This window comes from Podarcis filfolensis (genome assembly GCF_964270895.1).
Source record: "Podarcis filfolensis genome assembly, chromosome: 4".
Taxonomy (NCBI): domain Eukaryota; kingdom Metazoa; phylum Chordata; class Lepidosauria; order Squamata; family Lacertidae; genus Podarcis; species Podarcis filfolensis.
In genome coordinates, this window is record NC_139607.1 from 57,818,616 (window position 1) to 57,836,495 (window position 17,880).

The window sequence follows — 17,880 nt, forward strand, 5'->3', positions numbered from 1 at the left end:
CTACTTGCACTTTGACGTGTTTTCGAACTGCTAGGTTGGCAGGAGCAGGGACTGAGCAACGGGAGCTCACCCCGTCACGGGGATTCAAACCGCCGATCTTCTGATCGGCAAGCCCTAGGCTCTGTGGTTTAACCCAGAGTGCCACCCGCGTCCCTTATCTACCAGCTAGTTAACAGTCATTAATGCCATTATTCTTCTTGAAAACAAAATCTAGTCCTTTAACTCACTGTCCTATCCACTAGCTTGTGTTTACATCTTTCATTTTACTCAGTATTAACACAGCTATATTTATTTCCTTATATGAAAAGACCATTTTTTAAAAAAACAAAGACCAGTGGCGCTGGTCTGCAAGGAGATTGCAGCTACCCTGAGAATCTCCTGGCCCTGCTGGTGCTCCTTGGTGGTGCTGCTGCTCATTCGCCTGGCTTCTTCGAGCAAGCAGGGACAAGAGGAGAACAAAGGCTCCTCTTGCCTTGTGATTTCCTCTGAGTGACTGTGCACAATGGGCATGAGAATGGGCATCAGAAATAGTGGTAGACATCCCCAAAGTCGGGGAACTCTATACAAGACTTTGCCTACCAAGAGACCACAAGGATCATCTAGTCCAACCCCCTACAATGCAGACATCTTTTTGTCCAACATGGGGCTTCAGCCCACTACCCTGAGATTAAGAGTCTCATGCTCTACTGACTGAGCTATCCGTATAGCAAGTACCTCACTGATGAGTGCTTCTTTTTCCATGTGTTCAATTACTCTTTATTATCAAGAGACAAAGGGTTAGTGAGAAAAGGCGTGTAGAGTGAGATTGCTAGGGCCTGGAGACAGAAGGTCTCTATGGATTACTGAGCAGAAAGGGAGTGGACAGTTCAGGGGTTGGGGACATGAAGACGGTGGTTCAAAGAGCCAAAGAATCAGAATTGTGCTGACTGTTTGGGAATAATTGCTTGGGAATGATAATGTTGTTGCAGCAATATTGCATGTAACCATGCATTGTCCGAGTCAAAGGATTTAAAGTAGAATTTGTTAATATCAGGGTAAATCTGGACAATGGGCGAAATGGAACTTTTGTTTATGAAAAAACCCTGAAATGATTTAGAATTAATTCTATGGAATACAAGCCATTTACTGGTAATTTTTTGATTTCACTAACTGAGTTAATAAACATAAATAAAACATACAAAATGCTAAGTTCTAGATTTATTGATGCAGGTAATTCGATTAAAATACACAGTGGGAGTGGGACGGGGGTTTGAGAACGGGATTGAGGCAATATATTCAGAACAAAAGGCTAAACTGATAGTTAACAATGTGGTTACAGAAGAGTTTAAAATTGAAAAAGGTACACGACAAGGCTGCCCGATTTCCCCATTACTGTTTATTTCGGTTCTGGAAGTGCTCCTGAATATGATTAGGGGGGACCGGTTGGTGGAAGGGATTCAGGTCGGAGCGAAACAATATAAACTTAAAGCTTTTGCAGATGACCTAGTTCTGACATTACAGGAGCCGGAGTCTAGTTTGAAAAGAGTACTACAACTGATTCAAAACTTTGGTCGAGTGGCAGGATTTAAGTTAAATAAGCAAAAAACTAAAGTTTTGGGGAAAAACATGACAGATATTGAGTTGGAACAGCTTCAGAAAGAGACAGAACTAAATGTGGTTAAAAAAGTTAAATACCTAGGGGTAAACATAACAGCAAAAAATCTGAGTTTATTTAAAGATAATTATGAAAAATGTTGGTCAGAGATTAAGAGAGACTTGGATAGTTGGTCAAGACTAAAACTTTCTTTGTTAGGCCGAATAGCTGCCATCAAGATGAATGTATTGCCAAAAATGTTATTTTTGTTTCAGACACTGCAGATTGTAGACAAGACAGAGTGCTTCCGGAAGTGGCAGAAAGATATTTCTAAATTTGTCTGGCAGGGCAAAAAGCCCAGAATCAAATTTAAAATATTAACAGATGCGAAAGAAAGAGGGGGCTTTGCCCTGCCAGATTTAAAGTTGTATTATGAAGCTGCAGCTTTCTGCTGGTTAAAAGATTGGTTACTTCTTGAAGATACGGATGTCTTGGATTTGGAAGGTTTTAATAATGCGTTTGGATGGCATGCATATTTATGGTATGATAAAGCTAAGATAAATAAGGCCTTCAAGAACCATATTGTCAGAAAATCAGTTTTTAATGTCTGGACAAAATATAAAGACTTACTGGAGAATAAAACTCCGAGGTGGCTGTCACCCCTGGAGGCTAAGGCTCGGAAAAGAGCCAATATGGAGGCCAACTGGCCAAAATATTGGGAGATAATAGAAAAGGATGGTGACAACTGGAAATTGCAGAGTTTAGAAAAGATGAGAGACAAAGTGCGAGACTGGTTACACTATGCTCAGATTAAAGAAGTGTTTAAAAATGACAAAAAGCTAGGATTCCAAGTGGAAAAGTCAAAGTTAGAAACTGAACTGTTAGAACCTAAGACTAAGGTACTTTCAAGAATGTATAACTTGCTGCTGAAATGGAACACACATGACGAAATGGTAAAATCAACAATGATAAAATGGGCGCAGGATATTGGGTATAATATTATGTTTGAAGATTGGGAAAGGTTGTGGACCTCTGGGCTGAACTTCACTGCATGTAATGCGTTGAAGGAAAATGTGATGAAAATGATGTATAGATGGTACATGACCCCTGTTAAACTGGCTAAAATATACCATTCGTCTGATAGCAAATGTTGGAAATGTAAGGAAAATGAAGGAACATTTTTTCACCTCTGGTGGACCTGCCCTAGAGTGAAGGCCTTTTGGGAGAAGATATATAATGAATTAAAAAAGGTGTTTAAATACACCTTTACTAAGAAATCAGAGGCCTTTCTCCTGGGTATTGTCGGCCAGAGTGTGTTAAAAGAGGACAGAACATTCTTTTTGTACGCAACAACAGCAGCAAGAATATTAATTGCCAAGAATTGGAAAACTCAGGAGCTACCCACTGTGGAAGAATGGCAGATGCAACTGATGGACTATATGCAATTAGCCGAGATGACCGGCAGAATTCGAGACCAGGGAGAAGAAAGGATGGAAGAAGACTGGAGGAAATTTAAGATTTATTTACAAAAATATTGTAATTTGGCTGAGTGCTGAATTGGATGCCAGTGCAGACAATTGTCTACCATTAAATTAGATTTAAGGCTGAATTATATGTTAAACCAAATTAAGATTATTAATTAAGATGAGTTAAATGATAATTTGTTTGAAATTAATTTAATAATGATGTAAGTGTATGCGGGAGGTGTGGGGGAGTCCCATGTAACAATTGAGAGATGTTAAATGGACAATGATAAGTGCTTATCTATATATGCTTTATTTGAAAACTTTAATAAATATATTAAAAAAAAAAAAAAAAAAAAAATACACAGGTAGAAGGGAAAAATTATGGTCAAGCCAATTCTGTAAGTAGAATTTATCAATCATGCAGTTGAAAATGGCACACTCCTCACCATAACATACAATCTCTAATGACAGTGTTTGAAAAACGAAATAGCTCTAAACAATGCATATTTCCTTCTCAAAACACACCACACTCAGCTCACAAACTGCCACCACACCAAGTTTGTGCATGGAATCAGGCCGCAAACACATTGTGCATTTAAAGCCTATAATGTCCTTCTAAAGAATTCCGGTAACTGTTGTTCGTTAAAGGTGCTGGGAATTGTAATTCTGCGAGAGGTAAACTATAGTTCCAATGATTCATTGTCATGTGCTTTACGAGTAAGTATGCCATGCCTCAGAATACACAGATCAGGATATCCATTGTCGTTAATGGTGGGAGCTTTTCCACAATGCTCTGAACTACATGCAGGCATCCTGCACAGTGCTTTGAATGAAGAACCAAGATCTCTGCTCAGGTCTGCTATCTCCTTGTTGATTACTCTCAAATCCAGTTATCTATATGTGAAGTCTCTCTTTCTAGTCAATCCTGTATCTCAGCCTGATTTCCTGACATTGCAGAAAATCCTGATGGAACATTCTGCCATCAGCTAAAGGTAAGTATTATGAAGACCAAAGCTCCTTATATTTGTACACAAACTCTCCCTCCCTCCCTCCTTCCCTTCATTCCTCCTTTCACTGAAGGTCTTAGGCTAGTTTTTCTTTAGCAAAATGCCCCCCATGAACCACTCACATCCAAACCATGCATTTAAAGTACACTGCTTCTCCAGGGATTCCAGGGAATTGTAGTTTACTCCATAGAGCTACAATTCCAGTACTGTACCATTAATAAACTAGTTTCCAGTATTTTTTGGAGGGGGGGGGCATGTGCTTCAGATGTGTAATGTGGATGTGTAAAACTGAAGGAAGTTTTTTTTAAAAAAAGGTAATAAAATGTACAATGTTGAAATTGGAGATAATTTTAAAAGTAATCGGGATCTGAGATGTGGATTTGCTGTTAAAAATTCCACCAGGCTAGCACAAGCTGCTTGCATAAGCCCAAGACGCCCTTTGAATCCTGGCCGTTGTCATCCCCCAAGGCCAAATATTAGAAATGTGTAGCCTTGGCATTAATTTGTTTACCTTTCCATTTGCTTCCCACATCATATTGGATGACAAATACTGCAGCTTTTGCCTTTCTCGCAAGGAAAACATCAAGCCTCTTTTCTGTCTTTGTGGAGTGGTCACCTCTAGTCTCTGTTACAAACACCTTTCTTCATTGTATTCCTTACAATGGTTCTCTGAGGCATTCCACTTCAAACTCTTTGTTTTGAAAGTTCTTCACATCTCTGCTCCATCTGTACCACATCTCCCCTTTCAGCCTTTCATACTTTCCCTACTCTACTCCAAAACTATTGCATTTGGCCGGCTTTTTTGTGAACAGTTCCAGCCCCACCATATACGATTCTCTACTGCTGTCAAAAAGAGAACAGTGCAACTACAGGCTTTAAATAGTAGCAGCAACAACAAAACAACATGTATATTTCGATCACTCTTTGGTGATCCTTTGGATGGCTGCCATGTCGTCTTGTAATTGGCACACAAGCCAAAGACAATCAAAAAGCTGACTGCAGTCAAATATGGCACTTAACCAAATCACTTTCTTGTATAATCAAAGGCAACTGCAAATTGATAATTTTGACCACCCAGGTTGAGCAGGACATAGGCTTTTCTATACTTTAGTTTATAAGAAGGGCTACAGTCGTATTCCCCCCCACCAGGCATTCTTTATTTTCTATATTATTCTATAAAATACTTGTTTCTTTTAAAAAAAATTGTTGCCTCATTTTCTTCAGAAACCTAATTTGTATTTTAGTTGTAGCTATGGTAACAGAAACAGTAGAAAATATAATAAAAGAAAACATATGCTTCCTCATAAATGAAAATTAAATAATTTGTTATAAAATGTAGCTGAAATACAAAGCCGCCCACTACTATAAAACTCCCTGCTAAAAGGAGACTTCTTGGATATAAATATTAAGGAAAGACAGGACTTAATTAAGTTAATTGTATAGGAAAATATAGTATATAACCATTATATTTTAAGTGCAACTTATTCATATCATCCCCCTCCAAAACATAAATTTATAAATCATACTCTCTAACCAAAGGCACCTCAGGCAATACAGTGGTACCTCGGGTTACATACGCTTCAGGTTACATATGCTTCAGGTTACAGACTCCGCTAACCCAGAAATAGTACCTCTGGTTAAGAACTTTGCTTCAGGATGAGAACAGAAATCATGCGGCGGCGCAGTGGCAACAGGAGGCCCTATTAGCTAAAGTGGTGCTTCAGGTTAAGAACAGTTTCAGGTTAAGAGCGGACTTCCGGAACGAATTAAGTTCTTAACCCGAGGTACCACTGTATAAAGGTTTTGGCAACACTGTACAATATTATCGATAGAGGGTGAATGGGGGAATAACCCTCTCAAATCTTTCTCTGCCATGATGAATGGCTCAAATTTGACAATAAGATGACCACTATCTTACATTGATGGCCTGTTTCATCAATGCTTTGGTCCAAGTCCCAATAAGGTATATAGATGTGGGGGCAGTGCCTGTGCCTGAGTAATTCTCATTGGTTCAACAGAGTCTCTCTGCTCCCAGGTGCACATGCGGGCAACATAACAGGCCATAATGGATAATGGAAGGTTTGTGTGGCCCTCCCAAATCCCAACCCAGACCGTCTCTGTTTGGGGCAAGCATGAGTAGCTTGCATTGCACAGAGAGGGAGAGTGGCCTGGGCAGACATATGGGAAGCATACACAAACCTCCCACTCCCATCATTGCCTATCATTCCTAGCCATGGGTAAGGAAGGAGAAACTGTGCTCTGTTGAGTGGGGATGCATGAGAAATTTGATTTATGTGAACTCCAGTGGGAACTGACTTGAACTGCATCTCTTGGACTAATGTTTGCATCCGAACATAATTATCCATCAGATTTCACACTATTTTACAATACAGTTTTCAGGTCAACATTTAAGAATGCATATTTTAGGATAAATTATGTTTAGAAATACAGTGGTACCTCTGGTTACATATTTAATTCGTTCCCGAGGTCCACTTTAGCTAATGGGGCCTCCCGCTGCTGCCGCGCCACCGAAGCACGATTTGTGTTCTCATCCTGAAGCAAAGTTCTTAACCCGAGGTACTATTTCTGGGTTAGTGGAGTCTGTAACCTGAAGCGTATGTAACCCGAGGTACCACTGTATGTATATTGTGATAAAATATGCATTTTTTTCAAAATACAGTGAACTATGTGGAACTTACTACAGTTGTCACTCAGCCATAACATGACACCTGTTGACTGAACTTTATTTTTACATGAAGTTTTGCGCTCTTAAAAAAAAAAAAAGCCAAAGCAGCTTATGATTGAACACAATTCTGGGATTGTTTGGCCACAGATAAAAGTATCATCAGATAATAACCTGCCCTTGAAAATACCTTAAACCAGAGATGGGGAACCTATGACCCCCTGGGTGTTATTGGATTTCAACTCTCATCAGCCCCAACCTGCATGAGCAAGAGTAATGGATGATGGGAGTTGTAGTCCAGCAACATCTGGAGGACCACATATTCCTTATGCCTGCCCTGCCTTAAACATAAAACTGAAACAGACAATATATCCCCTAGCTTTTAAAGAGGGTAAATTGTGGATATGTGCTAGACTGGACTGCACTCCTTTAAAGATGATACATCATTCTATTTATATAACAAAAGGGGCTGTAAACACACTTATACTGAAACAACAGAGAGCCATGCTCAATAGTGTGCCCCAGCTGCTTTGCACTGTTCCAGTGATTCTATAAAAATGTTTTATGTAGCTATTCTAAAAGTGTTTTATGACTGATCTGTGTCACTAGAGCAAGCAGCCAATGGTAACTAAGTCACACTAGCAAAATTGACCCAAGACTTTTAACCAAATAGCAGCATTTATGAATGCAAGGAGAGAGGGGAATTCAAAGCAGCCTGCATAGACTTGAGTTTTAATGGGAACTAACTCTTGATCAAATAACTCAGTTCACAGGACTGCAGCTATACTGAAAGAAGTGAAGTTTGAACTGGTGAACTAGATGGATCACTTCATTCTATGCTCCTGAATACTTTTAGAAATGCATTTTGGGTTTCTTATTCAAATGCATTTGTAAGTGAGCTTCCAACATAAGATTAGAATATCAGAATTGGGAGATACCTGAAATGTCATCTACTTCAATCTCTTGCTGATGCCAAAACACACTACTATAGCAACCCTGATATGTGACCATCCAAGCACCTATCTAATGAATGAGAACCCCACACCTTCTGGGTAGTCTGTTTCACAGTTGAGCAGCTTATACCATCAGGAAATTCTTATACAATCAGGAAATTCTTTCTAATGTTAGAACAACAGAAAACAGATTTCTTCAAACTTCTAAAATATCTAAATACCATATTGCCGCTTAATCAACATTTCTCCAGGCTAAACATATCCCAACTTCTTCCATTTTCCCTCAATGGCCTTTGTTTCCCAGCTGCTCACAATATTTGTTGCCCTCTTCTGGAGACATTTCAATTTATCAGTATCCTTCTTAAACTGCATCGCCCACAACATGGTACTTAATTCTTCTACGGTATTAGCTAGCCCACGCTATTTGCTGTCATCTTTGAATTTTAGGAACACCCACTCTACCCTTTCATCTAACTCCTTTGTACAGATGTTGAAGCCAAGGGCAGAAGCCCGCAGCACTCCACTTGTCACTTTTCTCCAGGCTATCGATGAGCATTCTGTGTACCATCTATCAGGCAGCTATAACCCTACCTAACAGTAGCATTGTCTAGCCTACATTTTGCAGCTTGGCAAGAAGAATATCATAGGGGCATGTAAACAGCTTTGCTGAAGCCTTCTTCATGAGAACATTGGTCCGTGGATTCTAGATTAGCCTATGGGTAAGTGAATGCTGATTTGTATAAATTCACATTGCTTAGTGCTATCACTGTTCAATAGCAAACATGTTTGAGCATGTACAATACAGACAATATTGAGAATATCAAGTTTACAGCAATCCAGGCAGCATCAAAGAGCAACTTCAAACTTTCAAGAAAACACAACAGAGCAGGCTTCCTCAACCTTGGCCCTCCAGATGTTTTGAGACTACAATTCCCATCATCCCTGACCTGCTAACTAGGGATTATGGGAGTTGTAGGCCAAAACATCTGGAGGGGCGAGGTTGAGGAAGCCTGCAATAGAGTCTTCCTAGGAATGTATGATTTGGGGATGTAGGCAGGGGATCTCATGTCTAATAAAATTTTCTGACCATTCTGCTTACCTTCTATGGTAGCAAGGCATGGTGGCCCCCTGCTTCCCCAGCTGTTGCTACAGCTGGGTTCGCCAACATCAGCCTTTCCTGGTCGCTGGAAATTTTTGAATTTAAATTTAAAAAAATTGTCACGAGTGGTTGTTGATTCACATGGCAGGCTCATGGAGCTTGGGCACACAATACATATATTAAAAATAATCTCACACCTGCTTATAGACTTATGTGGCATGTGTCATTGTTGCTAATGTGGAAGAGAATGCACATACATACATATTATAGGGCAATTCAGAAGAAGCCACAGTTAGGTGCTTCCAGACTTGAGTGGTTCATTGCTTTTCTGCTTCAAGCTGCTTCCACACCTATAGCTGAATTGTCAGACCTTCTTTCCCAGCCATGAAAGTGGGATGATTTTTAATCAGGATAATCCTGTAGATCAAATCCTGACCACCCCTCCCCCATGACTGTCTTAAAAAGATGTAAAGAAAGACAATCATACTCAAATGGGAACAGTTTAAGAAAAGGAATCAATTCCTAGAAAAGAAGAGAAACAGTACAATAGTGTCTGGAAATGGCTAGAACATCATATATAAGCCATACAGCTATTGCTATTCAGCACAACCTTCACACAAAAAGCTATGGGGCAGCTAAGCTGTAGTATACTGTAAGTAGTATCTTCATCTGTGTAGTTGTTCCATGGTTTGCTTTTGTTTTAAGTTGGCTCTTTAAACTCTAAAAAAGAAAGAAAAGGGAAAAGATATGGGGAAAAGACCTTTTGCTAATTACGTCATGTAGATGTGAGCAAATGAAAAGCGGCAATTTCACAATAAATTCCATTGTGGAAGCACACTCCTCAGTTGTGAAAACAACTCAAAACCCATGCATGTGAAAAGCAGGCATGTCAGGAACGAAAATCATTGACTACTTTTCTTCCTCATGTGCTAGTTTTCCATAGGCAGGGAAGTTTTGAGGCACAGAAGCATTCAAGCATCAACACACACACACACACACACACACACCTCACACCTACATTCATGGGAAAACTCTCACCATATAATTCTCTAAATATCTGAAATGGATCTTAGGAAGCATGTGGGAAAAAATGAGAAGAGAATGAGAACGTATTGGGTTGGTGGTTAAATTATGGTTACCAGATGTCCCTATTTCCCGGGGACAGTCCCCAGATTTACAAATCTGTCCCCGGACAAAATCCATCCCCGGAATGTCCCCGGATTTTATTTAATGTCCCTGGATTTATATTTTAAGTGTTGTAGATTTGTTAGTAGGGAATGAATGTTGCGTGATTGGTTCAACGGCACAAGACACATCACATGGGGACTTCCGGCGAGGCAAAATGGTGGGCGCCACGGCAGCGAGCAGCGACTGAAGTAGGAGAGCACCAGGAGGACAAGGACAAGTGCCTGAGCCCAGGCCCGACCCAAGCCTACTCCATGGCAGCTAGCGCTCCAAGAGAGCAGGCCGGGGCCCAGAGGAAGACCACGTGACAGAGGAGACCAGAGAAGGGAAGATATTACTTCTTAATATATTTTTTTTAAAAAAAACTTTTTTTCTCTTTTCAAAAAAAAAGTGTCCCCAGATTCTTTGGGGAAAAAATCTGGTAACCTTAGGTTAAATTGAACACAGATTCCACATCCTCTCAGCTGTATGCCGGGCAATGTTGTAAAAAGTAGTGAAAAACTGAGCAGGGAAATGATTAGCAAAGTCTTGAGTCTCTGAAAAAGAAGAGCTTCCCCTACTCTTTAAATGACAGCCAAGTAATCGACAAGGGAACTTTAGTTTAGAAGACACCAGAGCCCTGTGCAGACATTCTAGGTGTGTAGGAAGGTCAGGATTGTGCCCAATGGTCCTGATCCCATGCCATGCCCTACATCCATGCTGATACCCTGCCTGACATATGTGTGTACACTCAAACATGTGGTCCATGCCCAGGGTGCAGATCATGCATTCGGAGCTCATGTATGTACATGCCTAGGCCCCTTTGAAGACAGGTCCTTAAGCATATGATGGTTTGGTGCAGGAAAGAAGTATGGCCAGTGAGCATGATCACACCCACCACCATTTATGCAGCCTGCACATTTAGAACATCTGCACAGGGACCACATTGGGAAGTGAAGGAACTCAGGAGTATGGACTATTCTTAGCTGATACAATGGGAATTTTGACATTTGTTATCGCATTAGTTGAAGAGACTAGAAAAGACAAAACAGAAAAGCAACATATTACAGCTTGGATTGGTGAGCATCTTCTGTTTAATTTTGCCAAACGTCAGCAAGAGCAGAGGTCAAATTAAGTCCAGGATGCCACCTTTTCTATTTTTGTATCTTTTATATTTGTGCAATATCTTTTTATATTTAGCCCAAACAGGGACCAGCATGAAAAAGCAGCAATGTGAAAATATTTTTGAAAATCAGGTCATACATGCTCACTTAAACCAGTGAGGACAAAGGATTACAACATTCAGCATTCAGATCCCCATTCACTCAGTTATTCTGTCCTCCAAGTCCCCAGCAGGTACTTCCACAAAAAGAAGTCTCATATGATGTCATCCATAGCTGGGCTCTGCCAGCTGAGACTCCAGGTGAGGGATTGAATACTTCAGGTTCCCTCAAGAAAACCTGCAATGTCTTGCAAATTCTAAACTAAAAACTTACATTTTAGCCATGCCCCCCTACAGAAGAAGAAATGATTTGAACTGCAGTTGGAAGTGGTACAATCTAACAACAGAAACATCATGTGGGTGATCTTAGCTTGGCTCCAAGACTGTTGACTAGCTAAAGAATAATTTGCAGTGTTCAGATGTTCTTCCAGCCATGTGGGATCCCCTTGAGCAATACCCAAGTGGTTCAGAGACAATTTAAATTATGCAACTATGTGGGCTGAGGTGCTGAGATCACATGGCTTCCTCAATGCCAGTTTTGTAGGAAAGACAAAGAATAATCACTCTGGCCCATATGCCATAGAACTGGCATTGGGGAACCCATGTGACTGTTACTATAGATCACATAGTTGAGTCATTTAAATAATCTCCCAGTTAGGGGTGGGAAAAAATTTCATTCGGTCCATATTTTTCAGGAACTGACCTAGTTTGCAATTTCAGGGTGAATACATGGATTGGAACTTAATTATCCCTTAGATTTCACGCTTCTCAGAATTTTCTGCCACAGTTCTTGACTTTTAAAATTGTATCAATATGTATAAGAAGATGTGTTTGGAAATGCATACACTGAGATAAACTGCACACCCACCCACCCACAGACACATATAGATAAAATACACATTTAATTACATTTCTTGCACTGTTGCTTTTTTTAACACACCCCCCCCCCCGATTAATATAAATAAACATATACAAAATAAATGCAGACCAGCAATGGCTGATCTGTCCATTCCTACTCCCATCCATGTGGAAAAAAGGTTACGACACATCTGTGAGAATATCTAAAGGGCACCTGTCACACTAATTCATCAGAGAAGCTGTAACTTGTCTAAGCAGAAATACACATGATCTAGTCTCATATTAAATCATTATTTTTTGTTAAGTATTGCTATAGAGTTAGTTACATTAAATTTAAACTATTTCAGATAAGTCTTAAGAGGAAAAACGGCAGAGATAAATATTTGTCAGTTTCTGTATGTAGCGATTAAGTCAGCTTTTCCAGCTTTGCTGCTGATATAATTAAAGTAGCCATCATTCTTTCTCAAATATCTGTGATGTGCAGTCACAGTCCATTAGGAGAACATGTTAGCATAGTTCCTAATACGCTGTAAATGAAATAACCATGTAATAAGGAGTATGTGAGCATCAATAAAGCTTCAGAGTGATTACTCCATATACATTTACTACACAGAGTTCACTTTATTAGATTAAAAAGATGATGAATTCCTCGATGGTTCAAGTGTGCTCCAAGGAAAGCTAGAAGGTTGTACAGTTAACTCCCAGGGTGTAACTCTAAACCATACAACCTACTACCTCAACCCGGATGCACACAGCTTCCAATGTCTTCTTCTGATCTTCTGCATCTCTTTCAAATATGGCAGACACTTACCATTAATCAGTTTCCATCAAGTTTAATATGAACATGGAAGGATCACTGAGGAGTTTGCTTCTGTCCTGTTGATATTGTGTGTGCTTCCACAGAATAAGCAACCCTCTTTCAAATCATGAGAGCATACTGAACATCCATGTGAGTTTCCCCTAATACACACATATCAAGCAAATGCATTTAAACTGTTTCACCCTGTAAGTAATGTTTTTGAGGCCATTCACGTTACAGAGAAAAGTGGTGCTTGCCACAAGTACCCCGTGGTGAACACCATTATAGTGAAGGTACATAATAGCTAAACCATACCACACTGTTAGAGCATGTTTGGCATGCAGAAGATTCCAGATGCTATTCCTGGTATTTCTTTGTGCTTTTTTTTAAAGGAATAAGTAGCATGTCTATTAGCCAATTACTTCCATCAGTATTTGTTTACGTGTGAGCAAACAATTCAAACTTTATGGTTCTCACACTTTATTGGGAACACACACAGAGATATGCTGTGAACATCTCTTTACTATATTGTGCAAAACGACCATTATTTTCTGAGTTTATAAATCCTACTGGGATTTAAGCACTTGGAAGTATTTGCAGGATTGAGGCCAACTGCCACAACCTGGAGCCCTGTACACACATGGTTTCTTGTTACCAGCTATGGCAGGGGTGCCCAAAATTTTTTCAAAGAGGGCCAGATTTGATGAAATGAACATGCGTGAGGGCCGACCAAAGTTGTTGAGCTTTTTTACAATTTTACCCCAAAGTTACTGAGCTGCTTTTAGGATTTTATCCCAGGACATATACTGCCATGGGGGCCGGATTAAACGGACTTTGGACATGCCTGAGCTATGGAATAGTCAATCCAATATTCCTGGGCAACTTCAACTTCCATAGGTGACAATCAGAAAGCCAAATGGTCTTTTGAGTTCTCCCTTGGCAGATCACAGCCACTGCTTTTCCATTTTCCATACTCTTTTCTGGAAATGTATTGTAAATTTAAATTCTGCTTTGAAGAGATAAAAACACAAAACAGAAAAATAGTAAGATAGAACATTTCTCCCTCATATGTTCAATGATGACAATGCTAAAACCAAAATATAAATTTGAAAAAAGGAACATCCATTCTCTTTGACAACAGTTGCTCAAAAATCAGTCTTTTTTTACCCAAGTTGTGACTTGCTATATATATATTTGGGTCAGATCACCAGACTGACACAGACCCATAGAAGCGAGCTTGTGCAGTACACTTCACCACAAGATCGGATCTACGGGTTTATGCCAACTGGCATCATCTTTCAGATTAAGCAGTGTGGGAGCAAGTTAGAACAAATCATTGCTAAGCATTTATGTTGACAAACAACAACTTCCAAATGCACATTAAGGGAAAGATAAGAAACAGTTTGAATGTTCAAAAACTACGCAAAACAGATACAAAGTTATTTGGTAGCAAATTCAAGTGGGTTTTGAGCTATCAAAATAACAGCACCTCAAATTTCGTAAACCAAATAGGGGGAGGGAAACTATGCAGATTTAATATGATTCCTGATGAACGAACAATATGTTACAAACAATGAAAATCCAGCTACTGAATCTGAAAAGACATCATGTCCAAGAATCAAAACGTATCTGCTCCAAGTGAAAGTACCAGCATACTGCAAACTTTGTATTATTTGTGTTACGGTAGAGTATATTTACTCAAAATTTCATAAATGTTTACCCGAACAACAATGACAAATGTAAAAAATTCTCCTCTTGTGGCTATTAATAAATTATCCTAGTTTTTATTGAATCAAGTTATGAGGCCTTCTGCCACATCTGGAAGCAGCCTTTCTGAAGTATCAACAGGTTCTCTGACAATCGAATCCTATCCATGTCTACTTTGAAGTAAGTTCCACTGAATTAATGGGGTTCAATCCTTGGTAAATAGATTGCATCCTGAAGGAATTATCCTCCAAGTGTCTTTCATAAGCATAATCACCATTATTTTAACTAAAAAAAACCCTACATAGCATAGATATATTTTAGGACAGAAGTGCTATATCATTATTTTTTTAAAAAAATAAATAACACCATCTACACTAAACACATAGCTTTAAGTCAATGTCCTTCATTGATTAATCCAAATACTAGCTGTATGGGTATTAATCAATCAAAATGTTGTTCTCTTTAGCATTAATGCTTATGAATCAGGTTCAAAATGTTTTTATTCATTGATAATTTAATAAGAAAAGTGTTCTAGCACTAAATGTTTAGAGTGACCCAAATGTCAGTGGTTGGATATATTGTCATTTGGGGGCAAGTAACTTGCATCTAAGTTTCGGACATTGCAGGCCAGTAACTGAAGTTATTTGGCATTTTAGTCATTATTCAACAGAAATTCTATTTATATTTCCCACTTCAGAAAGGAGCATCTAGCAACAATGCTGCTTTTAAAATATTTAAAACTTAATCCAAATAATTAATTCATCTTCCCAGAAATGTTTATCCTTAAATTCTTAAAATCATATTTTAAACAGCATAATTATGAATATGGAGATCAGCTTTGCAGTTATACATTTATTTTAGGGGAGTGCCATGGAAAAGTTTGACCAGACATTTACCATACCATACAGATGAGTGTGGAATATATGCTGGATCCCCCAAAGTTCATTCTACATCACACCTGTTGTTAGTTTAGTTACATTAATTCTGCAATTCTAACTTGTTTCCCTTCACTGATAATACTCTCTCTGTGGTAAATGAAACCAAGATATTTGAAAGGAAAACAACAAGGAACAGAAAAGCCAGTTGAACTGCACTTTTTTCAGTAATCATATCAATATTCAAGAGGTATTATTCAATTAAAATGAAATGCTAATTGTTAAAAATGCTTTAAGAACATGATTCAAATATGAAAATAGTCACATATGTGTTTAACATTGTATTACCTTCATTCAGTTCTTACATGATCCAGTTCTTCGGTTTTCTTTTCCATTTTAATTTTTCACAGCACTATAACAAAATGAAGAAACACAACATTAAAATGTTCTACAATACGATCCATTTTAGAAGGTCTCTTGATCATGATACTATGCACAAAGAAATGTGTGCTCCTGCTGAGACCATATAAAGTTAATTTATTAGACAAAAGTAAGAAAAAAGCACACTTATTTAAAATATGTAAATATATAGAAGCTTGTTTGATACAAACAAGCAAAGAGGGACAAAATAGATTTGCATGTTTAATAAAATGAAAAAGTATGACTTGAGTAGGAAGATAAAAGTGCAATCCTAAGCATGTTTACTCTTACTTTCATGAAAGTTGCATAGGATTGCAGCCTAAAACTATAAAACTTTTAAATACAGTGATTTATCTGTTCACATAAGTAATAACTTCTTAGTCTACACAATAATTACTTTTCCATTACAGCACGGAGATCTATTGGCATATTTATTTTAATTCCAATATGCAATTCTTTTACTATAACGGCTAGGGGGGGAAATATATACTCAAGCTAATCAATGTTTCAGTGTAAATCCTAGTTAAGGACTTATATTTGTCAAATGTGAATTATCCTCCCTTGGCAGTTTCTCACTGTTCTTTGTTTTTTCTCTACTCCTTGCAAAGTTCAAAACAGCATGTTAGAATCCACATTTGACATCATGCCACAAACTGTTAGAAATATTTACCCTTCATGTCCCTAGCATGTGTAACCTGCACAACAGACAACAATCACTTTTACACAAATCATTTCAAAATATTTAATCTAAGTTATAATTCATAGTTGGAGCTGCTTTTTTAAAGACACAAAACAAAACTTAGAAGTATGGAAAGGGTTACAAACATTGCCCATTGATGTGCACAATTATTTTCCAGTGTTTCAACTTAAATTATTTCTAATTAGAAATATGAAAGCTGTACAGCAACGGAACAGTTTAAAGGAAACTGATTTGCTGAGGCGGCATTATCCTTTAATGCCATGAGTAACTGTGCATAGCTTCTTTGTAAACAAATATTGAATGCGTGGCCTCGCATTTTTGTCTGCCTAACTATTTCTGGACAAGCGCTCCATTACCAAACATCCAAAAATAGACATTGTTACTAACTGAAAACCAGACTTGCAATATGAAAGTTATAATAACACGCTTTTCATTTCTGTCCTTATGCCACTGAATTCTTCATAATGCAGTTAGACAGAAATAGTGATAAACTTTCATAGGCATTAGAAGAATTACATGATTGTTTCAAAGCACTGACGAGAGGGCTGACCCATTGTACCAGTTTTGTGAAGCAGGAATAAAAAAATTAGCCTGCGTTCTTTTGTAGCAGCAGTCTATATACCTGAAGGCATATAGAGATTATAGTCAACATTTAACCTGAATAGCCATAAGACAAGATGACTTTGCACTATTTCAGCACTTAGCTAAGATTAAACGTGGCCCAGAGTTAATCATAACATTCTAGAGCCTCTGTTTACTATTGTATTTTTAGCAGTACTCAGACATGACTGAAACAAAAAGATATTTTCAGCAGTGTGATTGGTCAAGAACGTTAGGGTGAATACGACAAGGATTTCAGCTTCAAAACGAAAGGAAAACAAATTAACAATATCTGCTATACCTGTTTCGAAAGGTGCTTTATCACTCATTGCAACCTACTGATGCAACAAAAACACATTTTTAAATGAATCGAACATCTCAGCTGATTTAGTTATGTCCTAAGAAGCCCTAAGACATCTTGAAGCTCCTGTAGTTAAACATGCCAGTGTTTATTATTTTTTGTGAACAAGTCAGTTGACTTTCTTTCCAAACTCAGACTTTGTAGCTTCCTAGGCACCGTCTAGATCCAGGAGTGAGGAACGGGGTGTCTGCCGTCTTTTTCGTTCTTCTCAGAATTCCAGGCACATGGCACTGCGCAAAAACTGCACCAATCCTTGCGACGGCCGCCTGTGCAGGACCAGAAGCAGGGCAAGCCGGGGGGGAGAGGAGGAAAAAAATCCACTGAACTCCTGTGCTGATTTCATAAATGATGCTTGTATAAATCTGCCGAAGCCAAGGGGCAGAGAGGCAGAGT

At 38.7% G+C, this 17,880-nt stretch overlaps 1 long non-coding RNA gene across 6 annotated transcripts in view; it reads right to left on the reverse strand.

The window, feature by feature from the left end:
- The window catches only part of LOC310761459, a 228,222-nt gene that overhangs the window by 21,177 nt on the left and 189,165 nt on the right, over nt 1–17,880 (reverse strand). For all 6 annotated transcript variants that reach the window (XR_014547501.1, XR_014547502.1, XR_014547503.1 and 3 more), the window contains one exon: nt 15,755–15,818. This is a non-coding gene — a long non-coding RNA (uncharacterized lncRNA). The remainder of the gene's footprint in view (nt 1–15,754; nt 15,819–17,880) is intronic.